General features: G+C 57.3%; 26 non-coding genes and 2 pseudogenes across 26 annotated transcripts; all 28 read right to left on the reverse strand.

The window, feature by feature from the left end:
- Positions 1-462: 462 nt before the first annotated feature.
- On the reverse strand, positions 463-581 carry LOC140413635 (5S ribosomal RNA). Its single transcript, XR_011942797.1, has one exon. It is a non-coding gene; the product is annotated as a 5S ribosomal RNA (ribosomal RNA).
- Positions 582-1,275: 694 nt separating this feature from the next.
- Positions 1,276-1,394, reverse strand: LOC140412593 (5S ribosomal RNA). The gene has a single exon (XR_011941784.1). It is a non-coding gene; the product is annotated as a 5S ribosomal RNA (ribosomal RNA).
- Positions 1,395-1,829: 435 nt separating this feature from the next.
- LOC140415645 (5S ribosomal RNA) lies at positions 1,830-1,938 on the reverse strand (annotated as a pseudogene).
- Positions 1,939-2,632: 694 nt separating this feature from the next.
- Positions 2,633-2,751, reverse strand: LOC140412594 (5S ribosomal RNA). The gene has a single exon (XR_011941785.1). It is a non-coding gene; the product is annotated as a 5S ribosomal RNA (ribosomal RNA).
- Positions 2,752-3,445: 694 nt separating this feature from the next.
- LOC140413589 (5S ribosomal RNA) lies at positions 3,446-3,564 on the reverse strand. The gene has a single exon (XR_011942752.1). It is a non-coding gene; the product is annotated as a 5S ribosomal RNA (ribosomal RNA).
- Positions 3,565-4,254: 690 nt separating this feature from the next.
- On the reverse strand, positions 4,255-4,373 carry LOC140412596 (5S ribosomal RNA). Its single transcript, XR_011941787.1, has one exon. It is a non-coding gene; the product is annotated as a 5S ribosomal RNA (ribosomal RNA).
- A 694-nt stretch (positions 4,374-5,067) lies between these two features.
- LOC140414464 (5S ribosomal RNA) lies at positions 5,068-5,186 on the reverse strand. The gene has a single exon (XR_011943597.1). It is a non-coding gene; the product is annotated as a 5S ribosomal RNA (ribosomal RNA).
- A 694-nt stretch (positions 5,187-5,880) lies between these two features.
- Positions 5,881-5,999, reverse strand: LOC140412598 (5S ribosomal RNA). Its single transcript, XR_011941788.1, has one exon. It is a non-coding gene; the product is annotated as a 5S ribosomal RNA (ribosomal RNA).
- A 690-nt stretch (positions 6,000-6,689) lies between these two features.
- Positions 6,690-6,808, reverse strand: LOC140412599 (5S ribosomal RNA). The gene has a single exon (XR_011941789.1). It is a non-coding gene; the product is annotated as a 5S ribosomal RNA (ribosomal RNA).
- Positions 6,809-7,502: 694 nt separating this feature from the next.
- LOC140412600 (5S ribosomal RNA) lies at positions 7,503-7,621 on the reverse strand. The gene has a single exon (XR_011941790.1). It is a non-coding gene; the product is annotated as a 5S ribosomal RNA (ribosomal RNA).
- A 694-nt stretch (positions 7,622-8,315) lies between these two features.
- Positions 8,316-8,434, reverse strand: LOC140412601 (5S ribosomal RNA). Its single transcript, XR_011941791.1, has one exon. It is a non-coding gene; the product is annotated as a 5S ribosomal RNA (ribosomal RNA).
- Positions 8,435-9,124: 690 nt separating this feature from the next.
- On the reverse strand, positions 9,125-9,243 carry LOC140412602 (5S ribosomal RNA). Its single transcript, XR_011941792.1, has one exon. It is a non-coding gene; the product is annotated as a 5S ribosomal RNA (ribosomal RNA).
- A 694-nt stretch (positions 9,244-9,937) lies between these two features.
- On the reverse strand, positions 9,938-10,056 carry LOC140412604 (5S ribosomal RNA). Its single transcript, XR_011941793.1, has one exon. It is a non-coding gene; the product is annotated as a 5S ribosomal RNA (ribosomal RNA).
- Positions 10,057-10,750: 694 nt separating this feature from the next.
- Positions 10,751-10,869, reverse strand: LOC140412605 (5S ribosomal RNA). The gene has a single exon (XR_011941794.1). It is a non-coding gene; the product is annotated as a 5S ribosomal RNA (ribosomal RNA).
- A 690-nt stretch (positions 10,870-11,559) lies between these two features.
- Positions 11,560-11,678, reverse strand: LOC140412606 (5S ribosomal RNA). Its single transcript, XR_011941795.1, has one exon. It is a non-coding gene; the product is annotated as a 5S ribosomal RNA (ribosomal RNA).
- Positions 11,679-12,372: 694 nt separating this feature from the next.
- On the reverse strand, positions 12,373-12,491 carry LOC140412607 (5S ribosomal RNA). The gene has a single exon (XR_011941796.1). It is a non-coding gene; the product is annotated as a 5S ribosomal RNA (ribosomal RNA).
- Positions 12,492-13,171: 680 nt separating this feature from the next.
- On the reverse strand, positions 13,172-13,291 carry LOC140415530 (5S ribosomal RNA; annotated as a pseudogene).
- Positions 13,292-13,981: 690 nt separating this feature from the next.
- LOC140413501 (5S ribosomal RNA) lies at positions 13,982-14,100 on the reverse strand. Its single transcript, XR_011942668.1, has one exon. It is a non-coding gene; the product is annotated as a 5S ribosomal RNA (ribosomal RNA).
- A 694-nt stretch (positions 14,101-14,794) lies between these two features.
- Positions 14,795-14,913, reverse strand: LOC140412609 (5S ribosomal RNA). The gene has a single exon (XR_011941798.1). It is a non-coding gene; the product is annotated as a 5S ribosomal RNA (ribosomal RNA).
- A 694-nt stretch (positions 14,914-15,607) lies between these two features.
- Positions 15,608-15,726, reverse strand: LOC140414475 (5S ribosomal RNA). The gene has a single exon (XR_011943608.1). It is a non-coding gene; the product is annotated as a 5S ribosomal RNA (ribosomal RNA).
- Positions 15,727-16,420: 694 nt separating this feature from the next.
- LOC140413531 (5S ribosomal RNA) lies at positions 16,421-16,539 on the reverse strand. Its single transcript, XR_011942697.1, has one exon. It is a non-coding gene; the product is annotated as a 5S ribosomal RNA (ribosomal RNA).
- A 694-nt stretch (positions 16,540-17,233) lies between these two features.
- On the reverse strand, positions 17,234-17,352 carry LOC140413504 (5S ribosomal RNA). Its single transcript, XR_011942671.1, has one exon. It is a non-coding gene; the product is annotated as a 5S ribosomal RNA (ribosomal RNA).
- A 690-nt stretch (positions 17,353-18,042) lies between these two features.
- On the reverse strand, positions 18,043-18,161 carry LOC140413210 (5S ribosomal RNA). The gene has a single exon (XR_011942387.1). It is a non-coding gene; the product is annotated as a 5S ribosomal RNA (ribosomal RNA).
- A 690-nt stretch (positions 18,162-18,851) lies between these two features.
- Positions 18,852-18,970, reverse strand: LOC140412610 (5S ribosomal RNA). The gene has a single exon (XR_011941799.1). It is a non-coding gene; the product is annotated as a 5S ribosomal RNA (ribosomal RNA).
- Positions 18,971-19,660: 690 nt separating this feature from the next.
- Positions 19,661-19,779, reverse strand: LOC140412611 (5S ribosomal RNA). Its single transcript, XR_011941800.1, has one exon. It is a non-coding gene; the product is annotated as a 5S ribosomal RNA (ribosomal RNA).
- Positions 19,780-20,473: 694 nt separating this feature from the next.
- Positions 20,474-20,592, reverse strand: LOC140412612 (5S ribosomal RNA). The gene has a single exon (XR_011941801.1). It is a non-coding gene; the product is annotated as a 5S ribosomal RNA (ribosomal RNA).
- A 694-nt stretch (positions 20,593-21,286) lies between these two features.
- Positions 21,287-21,405, reverse strand: LOC140414476 (5S ribosomal RNA). The gene has a single exon (XR_011943609.1). It is a non-coding gene; the product is annotated as a 5S ribosomal RNA (ribosomal RNA).
- A 694-nt stretch (positions 21,406-22,099) lies between these two features.
- On the reverse strand, positions 22,100-22,218 carry LOC140413532 (5S ribosomal RNA). Its single transcript, XR_011942698.1, has one exon. It is a non-coding gene; the product is annotated as a 5S ribosomal RNA (ribosomal RNA).
- Between the last annotated feature and the right edge of the window lie 655 nt (positions 22,219-22,873).

A 22,873-nucleotide genomic window follows, 5' to 3' on the forward strand; every position in this document is an offset into this window, starting at 1 on the left:
AACTGCAAGCCCCGCCCACCTCACACCAGCCTGCCGCCTGCACGCTGCTGCCTTTCCACATTGCAACGCTGCGCACTTCTCTCAGCACAGCCAGCACAAGGGTCAGGCAGGCAATGCAAGCCAGCTCTCTCTTCCTTCGCTTTCCACACCAGCCCCAATGCCACAACTTGCATTCATGCGGCGCCTTCAGGCTAGGAGAACGTCCTGCCGACGCACTGGCTTGCGGCCACACGGGCCAGCTGGCGGGCCCATCAAAGTGCAGCACGCCAAGGCACCCAACCGTGCTGCGTTGCAAAGGCCCGGCAAAGCTGCAGCAGCTGAATGGCCCGACCAAGCCGCCTGCCTGAGTTGAGCCCGCAGGCAAGTGTTGGGAGGAATGGCGAGGACGCAGAGAGCAGCAAAAGGTTGGCCTGCCTCTGGTGTGGAGAGTGCTTGGCGTGAGCAGTCTCTGCTGGCCGCAAAAGCCTACTGCACCTGGTATTCCCAGGCGGTCTCCCATCCAAGTACTAACCAGGCCTGAGTCTGCTTAGCTTTCGAGATCAGACGAGATCGGGCGTTTTCAGACTAGTATGGCCGTAGGCATCTGCAGCACCGTCTTCTCGCCTATTCAAGCTGGCCACCCTAGCACCCTCGCCACTTCTTCTTTCCGGTTGTTTTCAGTTTTTTCTCTCTCTTTTTCTACTTCTACTTCTACTTCTCCTCCTCTTTCTCTCCTTCTCCTGCTAATTCTAGCCTATATGCCTGATACTCGCTCCCCTTCATGCCATCCCCACCGAGCTCTCTTTTTTCTTCTCCACCTCCTCAAGGAAAACTGCAAGCCCCGCCTACCTCACACCAGCCTGCCGCCTGCACGCTGCTGCCTTTCCACATTGCAACGCTGCGCACTTCTCTCAGCACAGCCAGCACAAGGGTCAGGCAGGCAATGCAAGCCAGCTCTCTCTTCCTTCGCTTTCCACACCAGCCCCAATGCCACAACTTGCATTCATGCGGCGCCTTCAGGCTAGGAGAGAGAACGTCCTGCCGACACACTGGCTTGCGGCCACACGGGCCAGCTGGCGTGCCCATCAAAGTGCAGCACGCCAAGGCACACAACCGTGCTGCGTTGCAAAGGCCCGGCAAAGCTGCAGCAGCTGAATGGCCCGACCAAGCCGCCTGCCTGAGTTGAGCCCGCAGGTAAGTGTTGGGAGGAATGGCGAGGACGCAGAGAGCAGCAAAAGGTTGGCCTGCCTCTGGTGTGGAGAGTGCTTGGCGTGAGCAGTCACTGCTGGCCGCAAAAGCCTACTGCACCTGGTATTCCCAGGCGGTCTCCCATCCAAGTACTAACCAGGCCTGAGTCTGCTTAGCTTCCGAGATCAGACGAGATCGGGCGTTTTCAGACTAGTATGGCCGTAGGCATCCTGCCGCCTGCACGCTGCTGCCTTTCCACATTGCAACGCTGCGCACTTCTCTCAGCACAGCCAGCACAAGGGTCAGGCAGGCAATGCAAGCCAGCTCTCTCTTCCTTCGCTTTCCACACCAGCCCCAATGCCACAACTTGCATTCATGCGGCGCCTTCAGGCTAGGAGAACGTCCTGACGACACACTGGCTTGCGGCCACACGGGCCAGCTGGCGGGCCCATCAAAGTGCAGCACGCCAAGGCACCCAACCGTGCTGCGTTGCAAAGGCCCGGCAAAGCTGCAGCAGCTGAATGGCCCGACCAAGCCGCCTGCCTGAGTTGAGCCCGCAGGCAAGTGTTGGGAGGAATGGCGAGGACGCAGAGAGCAGTAAAATGTTGGCCTGCCTCTGGTGTGGAGAGTGCTTGGCGTGAGCAGTCTCTGCTGGCCGCAAAAGCCTACTGCACCTGGTATTCCCAGGCGGTCTCCCATCCAAGCACTAACCAGGCCTGAGTCTGCTTAGCTTCCGAGATCAGGCGCTTTCAGACTAGTATGGCCGTAGGCATCTGCAGCACCGTCTTCTCGCCTATTCAAGTTGGCCACCCTAGCACCCACGCCACTTCTTCTTTCCGGTTGTTTTCAATTTTTTCTCTCTCTTTTTCTACTTCTACTTCTACTTCTCCTCCTCTTTCTCTCCTTCTCCTGCTAATTCTAGCCTATATGCCTGATACTCGCTCCCCTTCATGCCGTCCCCACCTAGCTCTCTTTTTTCTTCTCCACCTCCCCAAGGAAAACTGCAAGCCCCGCCCACCTCACACCAGCCTGCCGCCTGCACGCTGCTGCCTTTCCACATTGCAACGCTGCGCACTTCTCTCAGCACAGCCAGCACAAGGGTCAGGCAGGCAATGCAAGCCAGCTCTCTCTTCCTTCGCTTTCCACACCAGCCCCAATGCCACAACTTGCATTCATGCGGCGCCTTCAGGCTAGGAGAGAGAACGTCCTGCCGACACACTGGCTTGCGGCCACACGGGCCAGCTGGCGTGCCCATCAAAGTGCAGCACGCCAAGGCACCCAACCGTGCTGCGTTGCAAAGGCCCGGCAAAGCTGCAGCAGCTGAATGGCCCGACCAAGCCGCCTGCCTGAGTTGAGCCCGCAGGCAAGTGTTGGGAGGAATGGCGAGGACGCAGAGAGCAGCAAAAGGTTGGCCTGCCTCTGGTGTGGAGAGTGCTTGGCGTGAGCAGTCTCTGCTGGCCGCAAAAGCCTACTGCACCTGGTATTCCCAGGCGGTCTCCCATCCAAGTACTAACCAGGCCTGAGTCTGCTTAGCTTCCGAGATCAGACGAGATCGGGCGTTTTCAGACTAGTATGGCCGTAGGCATCTGCAGCACCGTCTTCTCGCCTATTCAAGCTGGCCACCCTAGCACCCTCGCCACTTCTTCTTTCCGGTTGTTTTCAATTTTTTCTCTCTCTTTTTCTACTTCTACTTCTACTTCTCCTCCTTTTTCTCTCCTTCTCCTGCTAATTCTAGCCTATATGCCTGATACTCGCTCCCCTTCATGCCATCCCCACCGAGCTCTCTTTTTTCTTCTCCACCTCCTCAAGGAAAACTGCAAGCCCCGCCTACCTCACACCAGCCTGCCGCCTGCACGCTGCTGCCTTTCCACATTGCAACGCTGCGCACTTCTCTCAGCACAGCCAGCACAAGGGTCAGGCAGGCAATGCAAGCCAGCTCTCTCTTCCTTCGCTTTCCACACCAGCCCCAATGCCACAACTTGCATTCATGCGGCGCCTTCAGGCTAGGAGAGAGAACGTCCTGCCGACACACTGGCTTGCGGCCACACGGGCCAGCTGGCGTGCCCATCAAAGTGCAGCACGCCAAGGCACACAACCGTGCTGCGTTGCAAAGGCCCGGCAAAGCTGCAGCAGCTGAATGGCCCGACCAAGCCGCCTGCCTGAGTTGAGCCCGCAGGCAAGTGTTGGGAGGAATGGCGAGGACGCAGAGAGCAGCAAAAGGTTGGCCTGCCTCTGGTGTGGAGAGTGCTTGGCGTGAGCAGTCACTGCTGGCCGCAAAAGCCTACTGCACCTGGTATTCCCAGGCGGTCTCCCATCCAAGTACTAACCAGGCCTGAATCTGCTTAGCTTCCGAGATCAGACGAGATCGGGCGTTTTCAGACTAGTATGGCCGTAGGCATCTGCAGCACCGTCTTCTCGCCTATTCAAGCTGGCCACCCTAGCACCCTCGCCACTTCTTCTTTCCGGTTGTTTTCAATTTTTTCTCTCTCTTTTTCTACTTCTACTTCTACTTCTCCTCCTCTTTCTCTCCTTCTCCTGCTAATTCTAGCCTATATGCCTGATACTCGCTCCCCTTCATGCCGTCCCCACCTAGCTCTCTTTTTTCTTCTCCACCTCCCCAAGGAAAACTGCAAGCCCCGCCCACCTCACACCAGCCTGCCGCCTGCACGCTGCTGCCTTTCCACATTGCAACGCTGCGCACTTCTCTCAGCACAGCCAGCACAAGGGTCAGGCAGGCAATGCAAGCCAGCTCTCTCTTCCTTCGCTTTCCACACCAGCCCCAATGCCACAACTTGCATTCATGCGGCGCCTTCAGGCTAGGAGAACGTCCTGCCGACACACTGGCTTGCGGCCACACGGGCCAGCTGGCGGGCCCATCAAAGTGCAGCACGCCAAGGCACCCAACCGTGCTGCGTTGCAAAGGCCCGGCAAAGCTGCAGCAGCTGAATGGCCCGACCAAGCCGCCTGCCTGAGTTGAGCCCGCAGGCAAGTGTTGGGAGGAATGGCGAGGACGCAGAGAGCAGCAAAAGGTTGGCCTGCCTCTGGTGTGGAGAGTGCTTGGCGTGAGCAGTCACTGCTGGCCGCAAAAGCCTACTGCACCTGGTATTCCCAGGCGGTCTCCCATCCAAGTACTAACCAGGCCTGAGTCTGCTTAGCTTCCGAGATCAGACGAGATCGGGCGTTTTCAGACTAGTATGGCCGTAGGCATCTGCAGCACCGTCTTCTCGCCTATTCAAGCTGGCCACCCTAGCACCCTCGCCACTTCTTCTTTCCGGTTGTTTTCAATTTTTTCTCTCTCTTTTTCTACTTCTACTTCTACTTCTCCTCCTCTTTCTCTCCTTCTCCTGCTAATTCTAGCCTATATGCCTGATACTCGCTCCCCTTCATGCCATCCCCACCGAGCTCTCTTTTTTCTTCTCCACCTCCTCAAGGAAAACTGCAAGCCCCGCCTACCTCACACCAGCCTGCCGCCTGCACGCTGCTGCCTTTCCACATTGCAACGCTGCGCACTTCTCTCAGCACAGCCAGCACAAGGGTCAGGCAGGCAATGCAAGCCAGCTCTCTCTTCCTTCGCTTTCCACACCAGCCCCAATGCCACAACTTGCATTCATGCGGCGCCTTCAGGCTAGGAGAGAGAACGTCCTGCCGACACACTGGCTTGCGGCCACACGGGCCAGCTGGCGTGCCCATCAAAGTGCAGCACGCCAAGGCACACAACCGTGCTGCGTTGCAAAGGCCCGGCAAAGCTGCAGCAGCTGAATGGCCCGACCAAGCCGCCTGCCTGAGTTGAGCCCGCAGGCAAGTGTTGGGAGGAATGGCGAGGACGCAGAGAGCAGCAAAAGGTTGGCCTGCCTCTGGTGTGGAGAGTGCTTGGCGTGAGCAGTCACTGCTGGCCGCAAAAGCCTACTGCACCTGGTATTCCCAGGCGGTCTCCCATCCAAGTACTAACCAGGCCTGAGTCTGCTTAGCTTCCGAGATCAGACGAGATCCGGCGTTTTCAGACTAGTATGGCCGTAGGCATCTGCAGCACCGTCTTCTCGCCTATTCAAGCTGGCCACCCTAGCACCCTCGCCACTTCTTCTTTCCGGTTGTTTTCAATTTTTTCTCTCTCTTTTTCTACTTCTACTTCTACTTCTCCTCCTCTTTCTCTCCTTCTCCTGCTAATTCTAGCCTATATGCCTGATACTCGCTCCCCTTCATGCCGTCCCCACCTAGCTCTCTTTTTTCTTCTCCACCTCCCCAAGGAAAACTGCAAGCCCCGCCCACCTCACACCAGCCTGCCGCCTGCACGCTGCTGCCTTTCCACATTGCAACGCTGCGCACTTCTCTCAGCACAGCCAGCACAAGGGTCAGGCAGGCAATGCAAGCCAGCTCTCTCTTCCTTCGCTTTCCACACCAGCCCCAATGCCACAACTTGCATTCATGCGGCGCCTTCAGGCTAGGAGAGAGAACGTCCTGCCGACACACTGGCTTGCGGCCACACGGGCCAGCTGGCGTGCCCATCAAAGTGCAGCACGCCAAGGCACCCAACCGTGCTGCGTTGCAAAGGCCCGGCAAAGCTGCAGCAGCTGAATGGCCCGACCAAGCCGCCTGCCTGAGTTGAGCCCGCAGGCAAGTGTTGGGAGGAATGGCGAGGACGCAGAGAGCAGCAAAAGGTTGGCCTGCCTCTGGTGTGGAGAGTGCTTGGCGTGAGCAGTCACTGCTGGCCGCAAAAGCCTACTGCACCTGGTATTCCCAGGCGGTCTCCCATCCAAGTACTAACCAGGCCTGAGTCTGCTTAGCTTCCGAGATCAGACGAGATCGGGCGTTTTCAGACTAGTATGGCCGTAGGCATCTGCAGCACCGTCTTCTTGCCTATTCAAGCCGGCCACCCTAGCACCCTCGCCACTTCTTCTTTCCGGTTGTTTTCAATTTTTTCTCTCTCTTTTTCTACTTCTACTTCTACTTCTCCTCCTCTTTCTCTCCTTCTCCTGCTAATTCTAGCCTATATGCCTGATACTCGCTCCCCTTCATGCCATCCCCACCGAGCTCTCTTTTTTCTTCTCCACCTCCTCAAGGAAAACTGCAAGCCCCGCCTACCTCACACCAGCCTGCCGCCTGCACGCTGCTGCCTTTCCACATTGCAACGCTGCGCACTTCTCTCAGCACAGCCAGCACAAGGGTCAGGCAGGCAATGCAAGCCAGCTCTCTCTTCCTTCGCTTTCCACACCAGCCCCAATGCCACAACTTGCATTCATGCGGCGCCTTCAGGCTAGGAGAACGTCCTGCCGACACACTGGCTTGCGGCCACACGGGCCAGCTGGCGGGCCCATCAAAGTGCAGCACGCCAAGGCACCCAACCGTGCTGCGTTGCAAAGGCCCGGCAAAGCTGCAGCAGCTGAATGGCCCGACCAAGCCGCCTGCCTGAGTTGAGCCCGCAGGCAAGTGTTGGGAGGAATGGCGAGGACGCAGAGAGCAGCAAAAGGTTGGCCTGCCTCTGGTGTGGAGAGTGCTTGGCGTGAGCAGTCACTGCTGGCCGCAAAAGCCTACTGCACCTGGTATTCCCAGGCGGTCTCCCATCCAAGTACTAACCAGGCCTGAGTCTGCTTAGCTTCCGAGATCAGACGAGATCGGGCGTTTTCAGACTAGTATGGCCGTAGGCATCTGCAGCACCGTCTTCTCGCCTATTCAAGCTGGCCACCCTAGCACCCTCGCCACTTCTTCTTTCCGGTTGTTTTCAATTTTTTCTCTCTCTTTTTCTACTTCTACTTCTACTTCTCCTCCTCTTTCTCTCCTTCTCCTGCTAATTCTAGCCTATATGCCTGATACTCGCTCCCCTTCATGCCATCCCCACCGAGCTCTCTTTTTTCTTCTCCACCTCCTCAAGGAAAACTGCAAGCCCCGCCTACCTCACACCAGCCTGCCGCCTGCACGCTGCTGCCTTTCCACATTGCAACGCTGCGCACTTCTCTCAGCACAGCCAGCACAAGGGTCAGGCAGGCAATGCAAGCCAGCTCTCTCTTCCTTCGCTTTACACACCAGCCCCAATGCCACAACTTGCATTCATGCGGCGCCTTCAGGCTAGGAGAGAGAACGTCCTGCCGACACACTGGCTTGCGGCCACACAGGCCAGCTGGCGTGCCCATCAAAGTGCAGCACGCCAAGGCACACAACCGTGCTGCGTTGCAAAGGCCCGGCAAAGCTGCAGCAGCTGAATGGCCCGACCAAGCCGCCTGCCTGAGTTGAGCCCGCAGGCAAGTGTTGGGAGGAATGGCGAGGACGCAGAGAGCAGCAAAAGGTTGGCCTGCCTCTGGTGTGGAGAGTGCTTGGCGTGAGCAGTCACTGCTGGCCGCAAAAGCCTACTGCACCTGGTATTCCCAGGCGGTCTCCCATCCAAGTACTAACCAGGCCTGAGTCTGCTTAGCTTCCGAGATCAGACGAGATCGGGCGTTTTCAGACTAGTATGGCCGTAGGCATCTGCAGCACCGTCTTCTCGCCTATTCAAGCTGGCCACCCTAGCACCCTCGCCACTTCTTCTTTCCGGTTGTTTTCAATTTTTTCTCTCTCTTTTTCTACTTCTACTTCTACTTCTCCTCCTCTTTCTCTCCTTCTCCTGCTAATTCTAGCCTATATGCCTGATACTCGCTCCCCTTCATGCCATCCCCACCGAGCTCTCTTTTTTCTTCTCCACCTCCTCAAGGAAAACTGCAAGCCCCGCCGACCTCACACCAGCCTGCCGCCTGCACGCTGCTGCCTTTCCACATTGCAACGCTGCGCACTTCTCTCAGCACAGCCAGCACAAGGGTCAGGCAGGCAATGCAAGCCAGCTCTCTCTTCCTTCGCTTTCCACACCAGCCCCAATGCCACAACTTGCATTCATGCGGCGCCTTCAGGCTAGGAGAGAGAACGTCCTGCCGACACACTGGCTTGCGGCCACACGGGCCAGCTGGCGTGCCCATCAAAGTGCAGCACGCCAAGGCACACAACCGTGCTGCGTTGCAAAGGCCCGGCAAAGCTGCAGCAGCTGAATGGCCCGACCAAGCCGCCTGCCTGAGTTGAGCCCGCAGGCAAGTGTTGGGAGGAATGGCGAGGACGCAGAGAGCAGCAAAAGGTTGGCCTGCCTCTGGTGTGGAGAGTGCTTGGCGTGAGCAGTCACTGCTGGCCGCAAAAGCCTACTGCACCTGGTATTCCCAGGCGGTCTCCCATCCAAGTACTAACCAGGCCTGAGTCTGCTTAGCTTCCGAGATCAGACGAGATCGGGCGTTTTCAGACTAGTATGGCCGTAGGCATCTGCAGCACCGTCTTCTCGCCTATTCAAGCTGGCCACCCTAGCACCCTCGCCACTTCTTCTTTCCGGTTGTTTTCAATTTTTTCTCTCTCTTTTTCTACTTCTACTTCTACTTCTCCTCCTCTTTCTCTCCTTCTCCTGCTAATTCTAGCCTATATGCCTGATACTCGCTCCCCTTCATGCCGTCCCCACCTAGCTCTCTTTTTTCTTCTCCACCTCCCCAAGGAAAACTGCAAGCCCCGCCCACCTCACACCAGCCTGCCGCCTGCACGCTGCTGCCTTTCCACATTGCAACGCTGCGCACTTCTCTCAGCACAGCCAGCACAAGGGTCAGGCAGGCAATGCAAGCCAGCTCTCTCTTCCTTCGCTTTCCACACCAGCCCCAATGCCACAACTTGCATTCATGCGGCGCCTTCAGGCTAGGAGAACGTCCTGCCGACACACTGGCTTGCGGCCACACGGGCCAGCTGGCGTGCCCATCAAAGTGCAGCACGCCAAGGCACCCAACCGTGCTGCGTTGCAAAGGCCCGGCAAAGCTGCAGCAGCTGAATGGCCCGACCAAGCCGCCTGCCTGAGTTGAGCCCGCAGGCAAGTGTTGGGAGGAATGGCGAGGACGCAGAGAGCAGCAAAAGGTTGGCCTGCCTCTGGTGTGGAGAGTGCTTGGCGTGAGCAGTCACTGCTGGCCGCAAAAGCCTACTGCACCTGGTATTCCCAGGCGGTCTCCCATCCAAGTACTAACCAGGCCTGAGTCTGCTTAGCTTCCGAGATCAGACGAGATCGGGCGTTTTCAGACTAGTATGGCCGTAGGCATCTGCAGCACCGTCTTCTCGCCTATTCAAGCTGGCCACCCTAGCACCCTCGCCACTTCTTCTTTCCGGTTGTTTTCAATTTTTTCTCTCTCTTTTTCTACTTCTACTTCTACTTCTCCTCCTCTTTCTCTCCTTCTCCTGCTAATTCTAGCCTATATGCCTGATACTCGCTCCCCTTCATGCCGTCCCCACCTAGCTCTCTTTTTTCTTCTCCACCTCCCCAAGGAAAACTGCAAGCCCCGCCCACCTCACACCAGCCTGCCGCCTGCACGCTGCTGCCTTTCCACATTGCAACGCTGCGCACTTCTCTCAGCACAGCCAGCACAAGGGTCAGGCAGGCAATGCAAGCCAGCTCTCTCTTCCTTCGCTTTCCACACCAGCCCCAATGCCACAACTTGCATTCATGCGGCGCCTTCAGGCTAGGAGAGAGAACGTCCTGCCGACACACTGGCTTGCGGCCACACGGGCCAGCTGGCGTGCCCATCAAAGTGCAGCACGCCAAGGCACCCAACCGTGCTGCGTTGCAAAGGCCCGGCAAAGCTGCAGCAGCTGAATGGCCCGACCAAGCCGCCTGCCTGAGTTGAGCCCGCAGGCAAGTGTTGGGAGGAATGGCGAGGACGCAGAGAGCAGCAAAAGGTTGGCCTGCCTCTGGTGTGGAGAGTGCTTGGCGTGAGCAGTCACTGCTGGCCGCAAAAGCCTACTGCACCTGGTATTCCCAGGCGGTCTCCCATCCAAGTACTAACCAGGCCTGAGTCTGCTTAGCTTCCGAGATCAGACGAGATCGGGCGTTTTCAGACTAGTATGGCCGTAGGCATCTGCAGCACCGTCTTCTTGCCTATTCAAGCCGGCCACCCTAGCACCCTCGCCACTTCTTCTTTCCGGTTGTTTTCAATTTTTTCTCTCTCTTTTTCTACTTCTACTTCTACTTCTCCTCCTCTTTCTCTCCTTCTCCTGCTAATTCTAGCCTATATGCCTGATACTCGCTCCCCTTCATGCCATCCCCACCGAGCTCTCTTTTTTCTTCTCCACCTCCTCAAGGAAAACTGCAAGCCCCGCCTACCTCACACCAGCCTGCCGCCTGCACGCTGCTGCCTTTCCACATTGCAACGCTGCGCACTTCTCTCAGCACAGCCAGCACAAGGGTCAGGCAGGCAATGCAAGCCAGCTCTCTCTTCCTTCGCTTTCCACACCAGCCCCAATGCCACAACTTGCATTCATGCGGCGCCTTCAGGCTAGGAGAGAGAACGTCCTGCCGACACACTGGCTTGCGGCCACACGGGCCAGCTGGCGTGCCCATCAAAGTGCAGCACGCCAAGGCACACAACCGTGCTGCGTTGCAAAGGCCCGGCAAAGCTGCAGCAGCTGAATGGCCCGACCAAGCCGCCTGCCTGAGTTGAGCCCGCAGGCAAGTGTTGGGAGGAATGGCGAGGACGCAGAGAGCAGCAAAAGGTTGGCCTGCCTCTGGTGTGGAGAGTGCTTGGCGTGAGCAGTCACTGCTGGCCGCAAAAGCCTACTGCACCTGGTATTCCCAGGCGGTCTCCCATCCAAGTACTAACCAGGCCTGAGTCTGCTTAGCTTCCGAGATCAGACGAGATCGGGCGTTTTCAGACTAGTATGGCCGTAGGCATCTGCAGCACCGTCTTCTCGCCTATTCAAGCTGGCCACCCTAGCACCCTCGCCACTTCTTCTTTCCGGTTGTTTTCAATTTTTTCTCTCTCTTTTTCTACTTCTACTTCTACTTCTCCTCCTCTTTCTCTCCTTCTCCTGCTAATTCTAACCTATATGCCTGATACTCGCTCCCCTTCATGCCGTCCCCACCTAGCTCTCTTTTTTCTTCTCCACCTCCCCAAGGAAAACTGCAAGCCCCGCCCACCTCACACCAGCCTGCCGCCTGCACGCTGCTGCCTTTCCACATTGCAACGCTGCGCACTTCTCTCAGCACAGCCAGCACAAGGGTCAGGCAGGCAATGCAAGCCAGCTCTCTCTTCCTTCGCTTTCCACACCAGCCCCAATGCCACAACTTGCATTCATGCGGCGCCTTCAGGCTAGGAGAACGTCCTGCCGACACACTGGCTTGCGGCCACACGGGCCAGCTGGCGGGCCCATCAAAGTGCAGCACGCCAAGGCACCCAACCGTGCTGCGTTGCAAAGGCCCGGCAAAGCTGCAGCAGCTGAATGGCCCGACCAAGCCGCCTGCCTGAGTTGAGCCCGCAGGCAAGTGTTGGGAGGAATGGCGAGGACGCAGAGAGCAGCAAAAGGTTGGCCTGCCTCTGGTGTGGAGAGTGCTTGGCGTGAGCAGTCACTGCTGGCCGCAAAAGCCTACTGCACCTGGTATTCCCAGGCGGTCTCCCATCCAAGTACTAACCAGGCCTGAGTCTGCTTAGCTTCCGAGATCAGACGAGATCGGGCGTTTTCAGACTAGTATGGCCGTAGGCATCTGCAGCACCGTCTTCTCGCCTATTCAAGCTGGCCACCCTAGCACCCTCGCCACTTCTTCTTTCCGGTTGTTTTCAATTTTTTCTCTCTCTTTTTCTACTTCTACTTCTACTTCTCCTCCTCTTTCTCTCCTTCTCCTGCTAATTCTAGCCTATATGCCTGATACTCGCTCCCCTTCATGCCATCCCCACCGAGCTCTCTTTTTTCTTCTCCACCTCCTCAAGGAAAACTGCAAGCCCCGCCTACCTCACACCAGCCTGCCGCCTGCACGCTGCTGCCTTTCCACATTGCAACGCTGCGCACTTCTCTCAGCACAGCCAGCACAAGGGTCAGGCAGGCAATGCAAGCCAGCTCTCTCTTCCTTCGCTTTCCACACCAGCCCCAATGCCACAACTTGCATTCATGCGGCGCCTTCAGGCTAGGAGAGAGAACGTCCTGCCGACACACTGGCTTGCGGCCACACGGGCCAGCTGGCGTGCCCATCAAAGTGCAGCACGCCAAGGCACACAACCGTGCTGCGTTGCAAAGGCCCGGCAAAGCTGCAGCAGCTGAATGGCCCGACCAAGCCGCCTGCCTGAGTTGAGCCCGCAGGCAAGTGTTGGGAGGAATGGCGAGGACGCAGAGAGCAGCAAAAGGTTGGCCTGCCTCTGGTGTGGAGAGTGCTTGGCGTGAGCAGTCACTGCTGGCCGCAAAAGCCTACTGCACCTGGTATTCCCAGGCGGTCTCCCATCCAAGTACTAACCAGGCCTGAGTCTGCTTAGCTTCCGAGATCAGACGAGATCGGGCGTTTTCAGACTAGTATGGCCGTAGGCATCTGCAGCACCGTCTTCTCGCCTATTCAAGCTGGCCACCCTAGCACCCTCGCCACTTCTTCTTTCCGGTTGTTTTCAATTTTTTCTCTCTCTTTTTCTACTTCTACTTCTACTTCTCCTCCTCTTTCTCTCCTTCTCCTGCTAATTCTAGCCTATATGCCTGATACTCGCTCCCCTTCATGCCGTCCCCACCTAGCTCTCTTTTTTCTTCTCCACCTCCCCAAGGAAAACTGCAAGCCCCGCCCACCTCACACCAGCCTGCCGCCTGCACGCTGCTGCCTTTCCACATTGCAACGCTGCGCACTTCTCTCAGCACAGCCAGCACAAGGGTCAGGCAGGCAATGCAAGCCAGCTCTCTCTTCCTTCGCTTTCCACACCAGCCCCAATGCCACAACTTGCATTCATGCGGCGCCTTCAGGCTAGGAGAACGTCCTGCCGACACACTGGCTTGCGGCCACACGGGCCAGCTGGCGTGCCCATCAAAGTGCAGCACGCCAAGGCACCCAACCGTGCTGCGTTGCAAAGGCCCGGCAAAGCTGCAGCAGCTGAATGGCCCGACCAAGCCGCCTGCCTGAGTTGAGCCCGCAGGCAAGTGTTGGGAGGAATGGCGAGGACGCAGAGAGCAGCAAAAGGTTGGCCTGCCTCTGGTGTGGAGAGTGCTTGGCGTGAGCAGTCACTGCTGGCCGCAAAAGCCTGGTATTCCCAGGCGGTCTCCCATCCAAGTACTAACCAGGCCTGAGTCTGCTTAGCTTCCGAGATCAGACGAGATCGGGCGTTTTCAGACTAGTATGGCCGTAGGCATCTGCAACACCGTCTTCTCGCCTATTCAAGCTGGCCACCCTAGCACCCTCGCCACTTCTTCTTTCCGGTTGTTTTCAATTTTTTCTCTCTCTTTTTCTACTTCTACTTCTACTTCTCCTCCTCTTTCTCTCCTTCTCCTGCTAATTCTAGCCTATATGCCTGATACTCGCTCCCCTTCATGCCGTCCCCACCTAGCTCTCTTTTTTCTTCTCCACCTCCCCAAGGAAAACTGCAAGCCCCGCCCACCTCACACCAGCCTGCCGCCTGCACGCTGCTGCCTTTCCACATTGCAACGCTGCGCACTTCTCTCAGCACAGCCAGCACAAGGGTCAGGCAGGCAATGCAAGCCAGCTCTCTCTTCCTTCGCTTTCCACACCAGCCCCAATGCCACAACTTGCATTCATGCGGCGCCTTCAGGCTAGGAGAACGTCCTGCCGACACACTGGCTTGCGGCCACACGGGCCAGCTGGCGGGCCCATCAAAGTGCAGCACGCCAAGGCACCCAACCGTGCTGCGTTGCAAAGGCCCGGCAAAGCTGCAGCAGCTGAATGGCCCGACCAAGCCGCCTGCCTGAGTTGAGCCCGCAGGCAAGTGTTGGGAGGAATGGCGAGGACGCAGAGAGCAGCAAAAGGTTGGCCTGCCTCTGGTGTGGAGAGTGCTTGGCGTGAGCAGTCACTGCTGGCCGCAAAAGCCTACTGCACCTGGTATTCCCAGGCGGTCTCCCATCCAAGTACTAACCAGGCCTGAGTCTGCTTAGCTTCCGAGATCAGACGAGATCGGGCGTTTTCAGACTAGCATGGCCGTAGGCATCTGCAGCACCGTCTTCTCGCCTATTCAAGCTGGCCACCCTAGCACCCTCGCCACTTCTTCTTTCCGGTTGTTTTCAATTTTTTCTCTCTCTTTTTCTACTTCTACTTCTACTTCTCCTCCTCTTTCTCTCCTTCTCCTGCTAATTCTAGCCTATATGCCTGATACTCGCTCCCCTTCATGCCATCCCCACCGAGCTCTCTTTTTTCTTCTCCACCTCCTCAAGGAAAACTGCAAGCCCCGCCTACCTCACACCAGCCTGCCGCCTGCACGCTGCTGCCTTTCCACATTGCAACGCTGCGCACTTCTCTCAGCACAGCCAGCACAAGGGTCAGGCAGGCAATGCAAGCCAGCTCTCTCTTCCTTCGCTTTCCACACCAGCCCCAATGCCACAACTTGCATTCATGCGGCGCCTTCAGGCTAGGAGAGAGAACGTCCTGCCGACACACTGGCTTGCGGCCACACGGGCCAGCTGGCGTGCCCATCAAAGTGCAGCACGCCAAGGCACACAACCGTGCTGCGTTGCAAAGGCCCGGCAAAGCTGCAGCAGCTGAATGGCCCGACCAAGCCGCCTGCCTGAGTTGAGCCCGCAGGCAAGTGTTGGGAGGAATGGCGAGGACGCAGAGAGCAGCAAAAGGTTGGCCTGCCTCTGGTGTGGAGAGTGCTTGGCGTGAGCAGTCACTGCTGGCCGCAAAAGCCTACTGCACCTGGTATTCCCAGGCGGTCTCCCATCCAAGTACTAACCAGGCCTGAGTCTGCTTAGCTTCCGAGATCAGACGAGATCGGGCGTTTTCAGACTAGTATGGCCGTAGGCATCTGCAGCACCGTCTTCTCGCCTATTCAAGCTGGCCACCCTAGCACCCTCGCCACTTCTTCTTTCCGGTTGTTTTCAATTTTTTCTCTCTCTTTTTCTACTTCTACTTCTACTTCTCCTCCTCTTTCTCTCCTTCTCCTGCTAATTCTAGCCTATATGCCTGATACTCGCTCCCCTTCATGCCGTCCCCACCTAGCTCTCTTTTTTCTTCTCCACCTCCCCAAGGAAAACTGCAAGCCCCGCCCACCTCACACCAGCCTGCCGCCTGCACGCTGCTGCCTTTCCACATTGCAACGCTGCGCACTTCTCTCAGCACAGCCAGCACAAGGGTCAGGCAGGCAATGCAAGCCAGCTCTCTCTTCCTTCGCTTTCCACACCAGCCCCAATGCCACAACTTGCATTCATGCGGCGCCTTCAGGCTAGGAGAGAGAACGTCCTGCCGACACACTGGCTTGCGGCCACACGGGCCAGCTGGCGTGCCCATCAAAGTGCAGCACGCCAAGGCACACAACCGTGCTGCGTTGCAAAGGCCCGGCAAAGCTGCAGCAGCTGAATGGCCCGACCAAGCCGCCTGCCTGAGTTGAGCCCGCAGGCAAGTGTTGGGAGGAATGGCGAGGACGCAGAGAGCAGCAAAAGGTTGGCCTGCCTCTGGTGTGGAGAGTGCTTGGCGTGAGCAGTCACTGCTGGCCGCAAAAGCCTACTGCATCTGGTATTCCCAGGCGGTCTCCCATCCAAGTACTAACCAGGCCTGAGTCTGCTTAGCTTCCGAGATCAGACGAGATCGGGCGTTTTCAGACTAGTATGGCCGTAGGCATCTGCAGCACCGTCTTCTCGCCTATTCAAGCTGGCCACCCTAGCACCCTCGCCACTTCTTCTTTCCGGTTGTTTTCAATTTTTTCTCTCTCTTTTTCTACTTCTACTTCTACTTCTCCTCCTCTTTCTCTCCTTCTCCTGCTAATTCTAGCCTATATGCCTGATACTCGCTCCCCTTCATGCCATCCCCACCGAGCTCTCTTTTTTCTTCTCCACCTCCTCAAGGAAAACTGCAAGCCCCGCCTACCTCACACCAGCCTGCCGCCTGCACGCTGCTGCCTTTCCACATTGCAACGCTGCGCACTTCTCTCAGCACAGCCAGCACAAGGGTCAGGCAGGCAATGCAAGCCAGCTCTCTCTTCCTTCGCTTTCCACACCAGCCCCAATGCCACAACTTGCATTCATGCGGCGCCTTCAGGCTAGGAGAGAGAACGTCCTGCCGACACACTGGCTTGCGGCCACACGGGCCAGCTGGCGTGCCCATCAAAGTGCAGCACGCCAAGGCACACAACCGTGCTGCGTTGCAAAGGCCCGGCAAAGCTGCAGCAGCTGAATGGCCCGACCAAGCCGCCTGCCTGAGTTGAGCCCGCAGGCAAGTGTTGGGAGGAATGGCGAGGACGCAGAGAGCAGCAAAAGGTTGGCCTGCCTCTGGTGTGGAGAGTGCTTGGCGTGAGCAGTCACTGCTGGCCGCAAAAGCCTACTGCACCTGGTATTCCCAGGCGGTCTCCCATCCAAGTACTAACCAGGCCTGAGTCTGCTTAGCTTCCGAGATCAGACGAGATCAGGCGTTTTCAGACTAGTATGGCCGTAGGCATCTGCAGCACCGTCTTCTCGCCTATTCAAGCTGGCCACCCTAGCACCCTCGCCACTTCTTCTTTCCGGTTGTTTTCAATTTTTTCTCTCTCTTTTTCTACTTCTACTTCTACTTCTCCTCCTCTTTCTCTCCTTCTCCTGCTAATTCTAGCCTATATGCCTGATACTCGCTCCCCTTCATGCCATCCCCACCGAGCTCTCTTTTTTCTTCTCCACCTCCTCAAGGAAAACTGCAAGCCCCGCCTACCTCACACCAGCCTGCCGCCTGCACGCTGCTGCCTTTCCACATTGCAACGCTGCGCACTTCTCTCAGCACAGCCAGCACAAGGGTCAGGCAGGCAATGCAAGCCAGCTCTCTCTTCCTTCGCTTTCCACACCAGCCCCAATGCCACAACTTGCATTCATGCGGCGCCTTCAGGCTAGGAGAGAGAACGTCCTGCCGACACACTGGCTTGCGGCCACACGGGCCAGCTGGCGTGCCCATCAAAGTGCAGCACGCCAAGGCACACAACCGTGCTGCGTTGCAAAGGCCCGGCAAAGCTGCAGCAGCTGAATGGCCCGACCAAGCCGCCTGCCTGAGTTGAGCCCGCAGGCAAGTGTTGGGAGGAATGGCGAGGACGCAGAGAGCAGCAAAAGGTTGGCCTGCCTCTGGTGTGGAGAGTGCTTGGCGTGAGCAGTCACTGCTGGCCGCAAAAGCCTACTGCACCTGGTATTCCTAGGCGGTCTCCCATCCAAGTACTAACCAGGCCTGAGTCTGCTTAGCTTCCGAGATCAGACGAGATCGGGCGTTTTCAGACTAGTATGGCCGTAGGCATCTGCAGCACCGTCTTCTCGCCTATTCAAGCTGGCCACCCTAGCACCCTCGCCACTTCTTCTTTCCGGTTGTTTTCAATTTTTTCTCTCTCTTTTTCTACTTCTACTTCTACTTCTCCTCCTCTTTCTCTCCTTCTCCTGCTAATTCTAGCCTATATGCCTGATACTCGCTCCCCTTCATGCCGTCCCCACCTAGCTCTCTTTTTTCTTCTCCACCTCCCCAAGGAAAACTGCAAGCCCCGCCCACCTCACACCAGCCTGCCGCCTGCACGCTGCTGCCTTTCCACATTGCAACGCTGCGCACTTCTCTCAGCACAGCCAGCACAAGGGTCAGGCAGGCAATGCAAGCCAGCTCTCTCTTCCTTCGCTTTCCACACCAGCCCCAATGCCACAACTTGCATTCATGCGGCGCCTTCAGGCTAGGAGAACGTCCTGCCGACACACTGGCTTGCGGCCACACGGGCCAGCTGGCGTGCCCATCAAAGTGCAGCACGCCAAGGCACCCAACCGTGCTGCGTTGCAAAGGCCCGGCAAAGCTGCAGCAGCTGAATGGCCCGACCAAGCCGCCTGCCTGAGTTGAGCCCGCAGGCAAGTGTTGGGAGGAATGGCGAGGACGCAGAGAGCAGCAAAAGGTTGGCCTGCCTCTGGTGTGGAGAGTGCTTGGCGTGAGCAGTCACTGCTGGCCGCAAAAGCCTACTGCACCTGGTATTCCCAGGCGGTCTCCCATCCAAGTACTAACCAGGCCTGAGTCTGCTTAGCTTCCGAGATCAGACGAGATCGGGCGTTTCCAGACTAGTATGGCCGTAGGCATCTGCAGCACCGTCTTCTCGCCTATTCAAGCTGGCCACCCTAGCACCCTCGCCACTTCTTCTTTCCGGTTGTTTTCAATTTTTTCTCTCTCTTTTTCTACTTCTACTTCTACTTCTCCTCCTCTTTCTCTCCTTCTCCTGCTAATTCTAGCCTATATGCCTGATACTCGCTCCCCTTCATGCCGTCCCCACCTAGCTCTCTTTTTTCTTCTCCACCTCCCCAAGGAAAACTGCAAGCCCCGCCCACCTCACACCAGCCTGCCGCCTGCACGCTGCTGCCTTTCCACATTGCAACGCTGCGCACTTCTCTCAGCACAGCCAGCACAAGGGTCAGGCAGGCAATGCAAGCCAGCTCTCTCTTCCTTCGCTTTCCACACCAGCCCCAATGCCACAACTTGCATTCATGCGGCGCCTTCAGGCTAGGAGAACGTCCTGCCGACACACTGGCTTGCGGCCACACGGGCCAGCTGGCGGGCCCATCAAAGTGCAGCACGCCAAGGCACCCAACCGTGCTGCGTTGCAAAGGCCCGGCAAAGCTGCAGCAGCTGAATGGCCCGACCAAGCCGCCTGCCTGAGTTGAGCCCGCAGGCAAGTGTTGGGAGGAATGGCGAGGACGCAGAGAGCAGCAAAAGGTTGGCCTGCCTCTGGTGTGGAGAGTGCTTGGCGTGAGCAGTCACTGCTGGCCGCAAAAGCCTACTGCACCTGGTATTCCCAGGCGGTCTCCCATCCAAGTACTAACCAGGCCTGAGTCTGCTTAGCTTCCGAGATCAGACGAGATCGGGCGTTTTCAGACTAGTATGGCCGTAGGCATCTGCAGCACCGTCTTCTCGCCTATTCAAGCTGGCCACCCTAGCACCCTCGCCACTTCTTCTTTCCGGTTGTTTTCAATTTTTTCTCTCTCTTTTTCTACTTCTACTTCTACTTCTCCTCCTCTTTCTCTCCTTCTCCTGCTAATTCTAGCCTATATGCCTGATACTCGCTCCCCTTCATGCCATCTCCACCGAGCTCTCTTTTTTCTTCTCCACCTCCTCAAGGAAAACTGCAAGCCCCGCCTACCTCACACCAGCCTGCCGCCTGCACGCTGCTGCCTTTCCACATTGCAACGCTGCGCACTTCTCTCAGCACAGCCAGCACAAGGGTCAGGCAGGCAATGCAAGCCAGCTCTCTCTTCCTTCGCTTTCCACACCAGCCCCAATGCCACAACTTGCATTCATGCGGCGCCTTCAGGCTAGGAGAACGTCCTGCCGACACACTGGCTTGCGGCCACACGGGCCAGCTGGCGGGCCCATCAAAGTGCAGCACGCCAAGGCACCCAACCGTGCTGCGTTGCAAAGGCCCGGCAAAGCTGCAGCAGCTGAATGGCCCGACCAAGCCGCCTGCCTGAGTTGAGCCCGCAGGCAAGTGTTGGGAGGAATGGCGAGGACGCAGAGAGCAGCAAAAGGTTGGCCTGCCTCTGGTGTGGAGAGTGCTTGGCGTGAGCAGTCACTGCTGGCCGCAAAAGCCTACTGCACCTGGTATTCCCAGGCGGTCTCCCATCCAAGTACTAACCAGGCCTGAGTCTGCTTAGCTTCCGAGATCAGACGAGATCGGGCGTTTTCAGACTAGTATGGCCGTAGGCATCTGCAGCACCGTCTTCTCGCCTATTCAAGCTGGCCACCCTAGCACCCTCGCCACTTCTTCTTTCCGGTTGTTTTCAATTTTTTCTCTCTCTTTTTCTACTTCTACTTCTACTTCTCCTCCTCTTTCTCTCCTTCTCCTGCTAATTCTAGCCTATATGCCTGATACTCGCTCCCCTTCATGCCATCCCCACCGAGCTCTCTTTTTTCTTCTCCACCTCCTCAAGGAAAACTGCAAGCCCCGCCTACCTCACACCAGCCTGCCGCCTGCACGCTGCTGCCTTTCCACATTGCAACGCTGCGCACTTCTCTCAGCACAGCCAGCACAAGGGTCAGGCAGGCAATGCAAGCCAGCTCTCTCTTCCTTCGCTTTCCACACCAGCCCCAATGCCACAACTTGCATTCATGCGGCGCCTTCAGGCTAGGAGAGAGAACGTCCTGCCGACACACTGGCTTGCGGCCACACGGGCCAGCTGGCGTGCCCATCAAAGTGCAGCACGCCAAGGCACACAACCGTGCTGCGTTGCAAAGGCCCGGCAAAGCTGCAGCAGCTGAATGGCCCGACCAAGCCGCCTGCCTGAGTTGAGCCCGCAGGCAAGTGTTGGGAGGAATGGCGAGGACGCAGAGAGCAGCAAAAGGTTGGCCTGCCTCTGGTGTGGAGAGTGCTTGGCGTGAGCAGTCACTGCTGGCCGCAAAAGCCTACTGCACCTGGTATTCCCAGGCGGTCTCCCATCCAAGTACTAACCAGGCCTGAGTCTGCTTAGCTTCCGAGATCAGACGAGATCGGGCGTTTTCAGACTAGTATGGCCGTAGGCATCTGCAGCACCGTCTTCTCGCCTATTCAAGCTGGCCACCCTAGCACCCTCGCCACTTCTTCTTTCCGGTTGTTTTCAATTTTTTCTCTCTCTTTTTCTACTTCTACTTCTACTTCTCCTCCTCTTTCTCTCCTTCTCCTGCTAATTCTAGCCTATATGCCTGATACTCGCTCCCCTTCATGCCGTCCCCACCTAGCTCTCTTTTTTCTTCTCCACCTCCCCAAGGAAAACTGCAAGCCCCGCCCACCTCACACCAGCCTGCCGCCTGCACGCTGCTGCCTTTCCACATTGCAACGCTGCGCACTTCTCTCAGCACAGCCAGCACAAGGGTCAGGCAGGCAATGCAAGCCAGCTCTCTCTTCCTTCGCTTTCCACACCAGCCCCAATGCCACAACTTGCATTCATGCGGCGCCTTCAGGCTAGGAGAGAGAACGTCCTGCCGACACACTGGCTTGCGGCCACACGGGCCAGCTGGCGTGCCCATCAAAGTGCAGCACGCCAAGGCACCCAACCGTGCTGCGTTGCAAAGGCCCGGCAAAGCTGCAGCAGCTGAATGGCCCGACCAAGCCGCCTGCCTGAGTTGAGCCCGCAGGCAAGTGTTGGGAGGAATGGCGAGGACGCAGAGAGCAGCAAAAGGTTGGCCTGCCTCTGGTGTGGAGAGTGCTTGGCGTGAGCAGTCACTGCTGGCCGCAAAAGCCTACTGCATCTGGTATTCCCAGGCGGTCTCCCATCCAAGTACTAACCAGGCCTGAGTCTGCTTAGCTTCCGAGATCAGACGAGATCGGGCGTTTTCAGACTAGTATGGCCGTAGGCATCTGCAGCACCGTCTTCTCGCCTATTCAAGCTGGCCACCCTAGCACCCTCGCCACTTCTTCTTTCCGGTTGTTTTCAATTTTTTCTCTCTCTTTTTCTACTTCTACTTCTACTTCTCCTCCTCTTTCTCTCCTTCTCCTGCTAATTCTAGCCTATATGCCTGATACTCGCTCCCCTTCATGCCATCCCCACCGAGCTCTCTTTTTTCTTCTCCACCTCCTCAAGGAAAACTGCAAGCCCCGCCTACCTCACACCAGCCTGCCGCCTGCACGCTGCTGCCTTTCCACATTGCAACGCTGCGCACTTCTCTCAGCACAGCCAGCACAAGGGTCAGGCAGGCAATGCAAGCCAGCTCTCTCTTCCTTCGCTTTCCACACCAGCCCCAATGCCACAACTTGCATTCATGCGGCGCCTTCAGGCTAGGAGAGAGAACGTCCTGCCGACACACTGGCTTGCGGCCACACGGGCCAGCTGGCGTGCCCATCAAAGTGCAGCACGCCAAGGCACACAACCGTGCTGCGTTGCAAAGGCCCGGCAAAGCTGCAGCAGCTGAATGGCCCGACCAAGCCGCCTGCCTGAGTTGAGCCCGCAGGCAAGTGTTGGGAGGAATGGCGAGGACGCAGAGAGCAGCAAAAGGTTGGCCTGCCTCTGGTGTGGAGAGTGCTTGGCGTGAGCAGTCACTGCTGGCCGCAAAAGCCTACTGCACCTGGTATTCCCAGGCGGTCTCCCATCCAAGTACTAACCAGGCCTGAGTCTGCTTAGCTTCCGAGATCAGACGAGATCAGGCGTTTTCAGACTAGTATGGCCGTAGGCATCTGCAGCACCGTCTTCTCGCCTATTCAAGCTGGCCACCCTAGCACCCTCGCCACTTCTTCTTTCCGGTTGTTTTCAATTTTTTCTCTCTCTTTTTCTACTTCTACTTCTACTTCTCCTCCTCTTTCTCTCCTTCTCCTGCTAATTCTAGCCTATATGCCTGATACTCGCTCCCCTTCATGCCATCCCCACCGAGCTCTCTTTTTTCTTCTCCACCTCCTCAAGGAAAACTGCAAGCCCCGCCTACCTCACACCAGCCTGCCGCCTGCACGCTGCTGCCTTTCCACATTGCAACGCTGCGCACTTCTCTCAGCACAGCCAGCACAAGGGTCAGGCAGGCAATGCAAGCCAGCTCTCTCTTCCTTCGCTTTCCACACCAGCCCCAATGCCACAACTTGCATTCATGCGGCGCCTTCAGGCTAGGAGAGAGAACGTCCTGCCGACACACTGGCTTGCGGCCACACGGGCCAGCTGGCGTGCCCATCAAAGTGCAGCACGCCAAGGCACACAACCGTGCTGCGTTGCAAAGGCCCGTCAAAGCTGCAGCAGCTGAATGGCCCGACCAAGCCGCCTGCCTGAGTTGAGCCCGCAGGCAAGTGTTGGGAGGAATGGCGAGGACGCAGAGAGCAGCAAAAGGTTGGCCTGCCTCTGGTGT

Source organism: Scyliorhinus torazame, chromosome 4 (genome assembly GCF_047496885.1).
Source record: "Scyliorhinus torazame isolate Kashiwa2021f chromosome 4, sScyTor2.1, whole genome shotgun sequence".
NCBI classification, from domain to species: domain Eukaryota; kingdom Metazoa; phylum Chordata; class Chondrichthyes; order Carcharhiniformes; family Scyliorhinidae; genus Scyliorhinus; species Scyliorhinus torazame.